Source organism: Ursus arctos, unplaced genomic scaffold, assembly GCF_023065955.2.
Source record: "Ursus arctos isolate Adak ecotype North America unplaced genomic scaffold, UrsArc2.0 scaffold_2, whole genome shotgun sequence".
Classification (NCBI taxonomy): Eukaryota; Metazoa; Chordata; class Mammalia; order Carnivora; family Ursidae; genus Ursus; species Ursus arctos.
The window spans coordinates 59,693,292-59,699,291 of NW_026622874.1; positions in this window are offsets into that span (position 1 = coordinate 59,693,292).

Genomic DNA, 6,000 nt, shown 5'->3' on the forward strand with positions numbered 1-6,000 from the left:
GAACCACCTGGGCGACACCACTGCAGAAGTGGGAACCTCTCCCGCGAAAGCCCTGCGGCATTCAGAAGGTGCTGGAAGCGTTCGAGGAACGGCCAGAGGTCAGGGTGGCTTCAGTGGAGTGCGTGTGCTCGGTGACAGGGTCACGGAAGCAGCCAGAGGCCAGCACACAGGGGCCCTGGAAGGTCACAGCGTGTACTCCAGGTGAGAAGAGAAACCACTGGGGGCTTCTGAGCAGAGGACTCACTTCCTGATGCTCTTTTCTGGCTGCTGGGGGCAAGAGAGGAGGGGAGGGAAGGCTGCAGAAAGGAGGAATGTTGTAAGCAAGGCCCCAGTGGCGCAGTCTGAAGGGGGCCTAGGACAGGGTGCCACGGGATCGGCCAGGTCTGAGTGCTGGGGCACATCCGTGGGACCGCAACTCTGCCACTGACTGCGGCAAGCCACGTAATCCCCAGAGGCTGGCACCTCTCAGACGGGACAATTAATAGCAACACCTGGCCGGGTTACCGGGAAGATACGATCATGAGGAAAGTGCCTTTGTACTTCTTACCAATACGGTCTCTCAGTAGCCTTGTTACTGAGATTCCCACCAAAGACCCCAAGGAGCCTAGAAGGGACATTCAGAAGAAAGGTGGACACAGAGAATCCTGGCAGGAAACCCAAGTTCACTTCGGAGACCCCATTCTCCGGCTCACTGGGGTGGAAGTCACGTCAGTACATCTCACATGCCCACCAACTGTGAACGATGCAGACGAGAGGTGGGTCTGCTTGTTGAATGCGGCTTCTGAGAAAGAGAAGGGATGTGGAAGGGACCGCCAACCACTACACCTCGGCACCTCCTGCCTGAGACCCAGCGCCCCCCACCCTGGCAATCCTTTCAGATGTCTCCCGCTGAACATCTCTGAAGCTTCTCAAATTTATCGTGCCCCCCCACCATTGAATTAATCAATGTCCTTATATTACCCCAAGCAAACGAGGCCTTCCTTCTCCCAAGCCCCATCTGGATGAGGGGCCCCAGATCCACTCGAGCCAGAAGCCTGAGGTGCATCCACGACTCCCTCCCTTGTTCTCCATTATCTATTGCTCATGACCCCGTTCTTTGCAGCCCATTCCCTCAACACGGCTTGGAAATGTATTTTCGTCTTCTTTTCCACGGTACTGCCTTAGTTCACAGATCCTTCTTTTTTCACCTGGAATTTTGCAACCTGTCTAGCATCTCTTTCTGCTTCCCAGCTCCCCTATGGCCAGCCCATTCTCTACCTTGCTAGCAAAGTGGTATTTTTAAAAACACAAACTACATCTCATTATTTCCCTCTAAAAACCTCACAAAGGCTTCCTACCGCCCTCCGAACAAGTCCAAGCTCCTCCGCACGGCTACCTTCCTGCTTTCGTCTCTCGCCGGAGTCCTGACCTACACAGTCCTTCAGAACCAGTCTCACACACCTACCTGCCTTTGCCACTGCTGTGACAGTCTTGGTACCCTTCAAGGCTCGGTTCAGACACACTTCCTGCCTACTCCACCCCCCAGACTGGAGCTGCTGACCCCCTGGGGCTCCCCATTGCCACAGCACCTCCCTTATACTACGACGACATTTATGTTAGAGCTCCCTGAAGTTTTCCAAAGGACCACATCCTGGTGTCCGCAGTGCCACCATGGTAATGAGCACGCAGAAGGTTCCTAATGCCAGCTGACGAGGGAGGGAGGTGCCGTCATTAGGGAGCATCTGTGATGTGGTCTGTCTGGTTTTCCACTCCTCCCCTTGCTCCCCCCAACCGAGGAAGTAAGGTCAGTTAGTTCAGCTGAATCATACATAAAACTGCTTCCATTTTTGAGTTTTTAATTACTACACAACGCCCTAAGGACTGAGAGCTGGATTTAAAACTGACAGGGCAGAAATGAAGGCCGAGCGGCTTGCCAACAGGACACGGAGACCAGGAAGGTGGCCAGGAAAGGCAGCAAGGAAAGCTAACCTTCCCTTGATGGACAAAGCACCCTTCCAGCAAATACGAGGACAGCCGTGTGTGGATACAGTCCCTGGGGACTGGGGTTTTCTGGAGGTGGTGCTATGTTCTGAGTTCAGCAAAGTAACATGTCATTATTAAAGATAACCCCCCCAAAAAAAAAGGAAAAAAAGAAAAAGTAGCGTCTAGCAAACCAAAAAAGTCAGCCAGTCAGAGCTTAGAAAAGTGTCCACCAACACAGTCAAAGCAGCAGAAAGTTTTTCCATGTGACCTCATTCACCAACAAATGAACACGTCAACAAATTAAGGCCTCAGGTGCAAAACTCCATATTCCAAGAACCCTTATTTCTCCCTACCCTGGTTTTCTTGTGTGTGTGTGTGTGTGTGTGTGTGTGTGTGTGTGTGTGTGTGTTGGGGGTGGGGGAGGGGAGGACACCAACACGTGTGTTCCACAGAATAAGGAAAGATTTTCTTCCCCTTCTTTATCCTCATGTCTGGTGCAGTTTTGATGCTGCTTCCAAAAAGTATCTCCGTTTTCTCAACTTTCCGTATAATTACCTCAGGTGGGATACGAGTAGTTCATATACTGTAATATAGTGGTTCATTTTACTGTAATAATGATTACTAGGGTTTTGTTAGGTTTTGTTCCCCCTTCAGTTTTCTTGTTTTTATTTTCAAACATGCACAGAATTACAATTTTCACCTGTTCATGGAACTGTTACACTTCAAAGCTATAGCAATAAACTCTTCTACGGATCGTTCTATCCATAAATCTACCATAAATGGCTGAACTAGAAACGGTATCTTGGAGAAACTGGATTTGGGGCTTATCTGAAAATTCAGGTTCACCGAGGGATAAAGAACCACCAGACCCACCACCAACACCCCCTTTCCTTGACTATTAAAGTAAACTTGTTTCTCTCAAGAGCACAGGAAAAAAACAGTATCACGAAGGCACCTTGTGTGGTCATCAGGCCCAGTTCCAACCCGGGGTCCCCGCCCCTCAGGATTTGTCAGTGAAGGGCCATTCACTCCCCCAATGGAGAACTCCCTTTCGGGAGCTTCTCGTTTACTTGGGCATTTCTGCTTATGTTGACTAGAAATCTGCCAACAGGAACCCAGTGGAGGGAAATGGCTGAAAATGCTGGCCCTGGTGTGGGACAGACCTGGATCTCAGGCCCAGGCTCAGCCACTGACTGGCGGGAGATCCTGGCCATTATCTCCCTGAGGTTCCTCGCCAGCGAAACGGGGGTGGTCACGGTGCTGCACCTCACCCCCGGGGTCTGGAGGAGGAATGCACACACGAGGGGAGCTTCTAGCAGCAGGTGGTTAGAGAACAGTAACTGCTCTTTTTTTTTAAGATTTTATTTATTTATTTATTTGACAGAGATAGAGACAGCCAGCGAGAGAGGGAACACAAGCAGGGGGAGTGGGAGAGGAAGAAGCAGGCCCACAACGGAGGAGCCTGATGTGGGACTCGATCCCAGATCGCCGGGATCACACCCTGAGCTGAAGGCAGACGCCTAACCGCTGCGCCACCCAGGCGCCCCAGAGAACAGTAACTGCTCTTATCCCCTCGATATCACTGCCCTACTTCCACCCTTTGGGGCTTCAGAGAACAAGGCTAATCCTCCTTCCAAAGGGCAACCTTCTGAATATGTGGAAACCACCGCCATGCTTCTGTTTACTCCCCTCGTTGTTAACGTGACGCGCTACGTCTCCTTCCAATAGTTCTGGCACGGGCCCGCGTCCATCACTTACCGCTCCGCCAGGCTTGCGCTGAGGGCTGTGGAAGCTCTGGGTTCAAGTCGTAGCTTTTCCACTTCCCAGCTGTTGACCTCAGGCCAACTACCCCATTGACATAACCCTTTGCCTCCTCACTTAAATTGGTATATTAACCACCTCTTCAAGGCATGAAGTATGAGAACACACCCACACCCACACTTCACACAATGCCCGGCACGTGGCGAGTTGCTTGCTCAGTAAACAGGAGTTCCCTCTTCCTTGTGAACCTTTTCTGGACATACCCCAACTCTCCAGTGACTCTTTCCAAGGACGCAGAACTCAATCACGTTCCGGGCATCTCTGAGTGTGGTTTTTTATTTCGTGACAGCATCTCGCCACTGCCTCACACCGTGGTCAACTCAGACAGTTGAAGCCGATTCACACGACCGCTCGCAAGGTGGACTTCCTCAGCACACCCGGGTCATCGGTCTGCTTAATGATCTCTTCGACGAGTTCACTGGTGTGTCCCTGGACCCAGACTTTCCTCCTCCCTAAAAAGTGGGATGGAATGTCGTATCCTGGCCATCTTCTCCCATCTCATTCATTAGGACCCCAGGACCCAAGTGCCCGAGGCCCAGACACACTTAAAGGAGGGACACCTTTTTCCTCGCAGTTTTCAAACATGGTTTTGTAAGTCACCTATGTTCTAGCGTTTCCAGTTTGAAGATCAGATAGTTCTCCACCGAAGAAAAGAGAAAGAGAGAGAGGTAGGAAAAGGGAATCCGTACACGTAGAGAGAGGCTTGGGAGCTTCTTGTCCCATGTCACTGTCCCCTGTGCTATTTCTCTCATCCTCAGCCTTTTCCGAGAGCCCACTGCACCCAGGAGCTCCGTCCATCAGGGCTGCTCCTTTGCACTCACACCGGCTTTTAAGCTCTGCCTGCCACACTGAGTACTTTTAAGGATCACTACGTAAAACCTGGGGAGCCACCATGACTTTTCTCCACGGGCTCACCTTTCTGGGACCAACTGGAATCACGTTGCACTTCTGTCCTCAAGTCTCATCCCTTCCTGCCTCTCGGTCTCCTGGTTACTCTGTCACCATCCTTCTCTCGGACAGGACGACCTCGAAACCCGCATGGCCACGCGCCCGGTGTGAGTGCTCTGCCCCCCGCCCTCACCTCAGTGGGGACCGCCTGCTGACTTTGGAATCTACTGGCTACAGAGAATGTCAAAAGTCACGAGCCAGGTTTCCTGAGTCTACATACACGCTGGCCCCCCACAAGACCCACAGAGAGGGAGCCCCACACACGGGCCCCACAGCCTCCCGGGAGGGTCTCACTAGCTGGCCTGGGGCCTGCCACAGCCCAAAGCACAGAACCCCAAGGCTTGGGCAAATTGAGAGTGGGTGAGACAGTGGATGGGCAAATATTCCGTAACCCATGAAGTGCTGTAGACATACTTTTAATACTTTTGTGAACTTGCAAGTGAAAGAACAAAGAGAAATCATCACTGGTCCCCTCACATCACCATGAGTGGGGCTGGGGCCTTGAGGTCTCAGAGTTGTGGGCATTCCTAACCCAAAAGACACCCGCAAGGACAAAGAGGAAAGAACCGTGACTGGAAAGATAAGCTACCAACTAACTTGCAGACGGCAGAGACAAAACCTGATGGGATTTTTTTTTTAAGATTTTATTTTTGAGTCATTTCCACACCCAGTGTGGGGCCCGAACCTATAACCCCAGGATCAAGAGTAGCACGCTCCACCAACCGAGCCAGCCAGGGGCCCCCAGTGGGGTCTTCTCAAGGCCAAACCTCCAGGAAAGAACAAAGCGCAAGGTGGAAAGTGCAGGAGACAGACACCAGGACCGCCCTGCTGTGTCAGACCAGCTGAGGACGGCAAGGTCCTGGGAAAAGCCCCTGCGACTCCCCCTGCAGGAGCAAGGACGCCCTCAGGCAGCCAGCCGCCCTCCCCCAAATGAATGCATTATCCTCCGAGGGCCTGGGGGCAGTTTTAGGAGAGGTGGTAGTTTGGAGGGGGCCCCCAGTGCTTTGCTAACAGAACCCCATGAGGATCTAGAGCAGCGAGCGCCCCCCGCCCCGCCCCTGCATCTCGCCCGAGGACTGGTGTGTCTGTGCCCACCAGCCCTGCTGCATGCACACGCGTCCACACTCCTGTCCCTGCTTGTCACATTTTTTCCATGACTCTTAGTTGTAATTGAATCTTTAGATAAAATCGACCTTCATGGTGATCATTTTTCTCTCTTACTACTGCTTTGGTCTGATTATCTTTTCCTCCCGCTGCATTCCCGGGGCT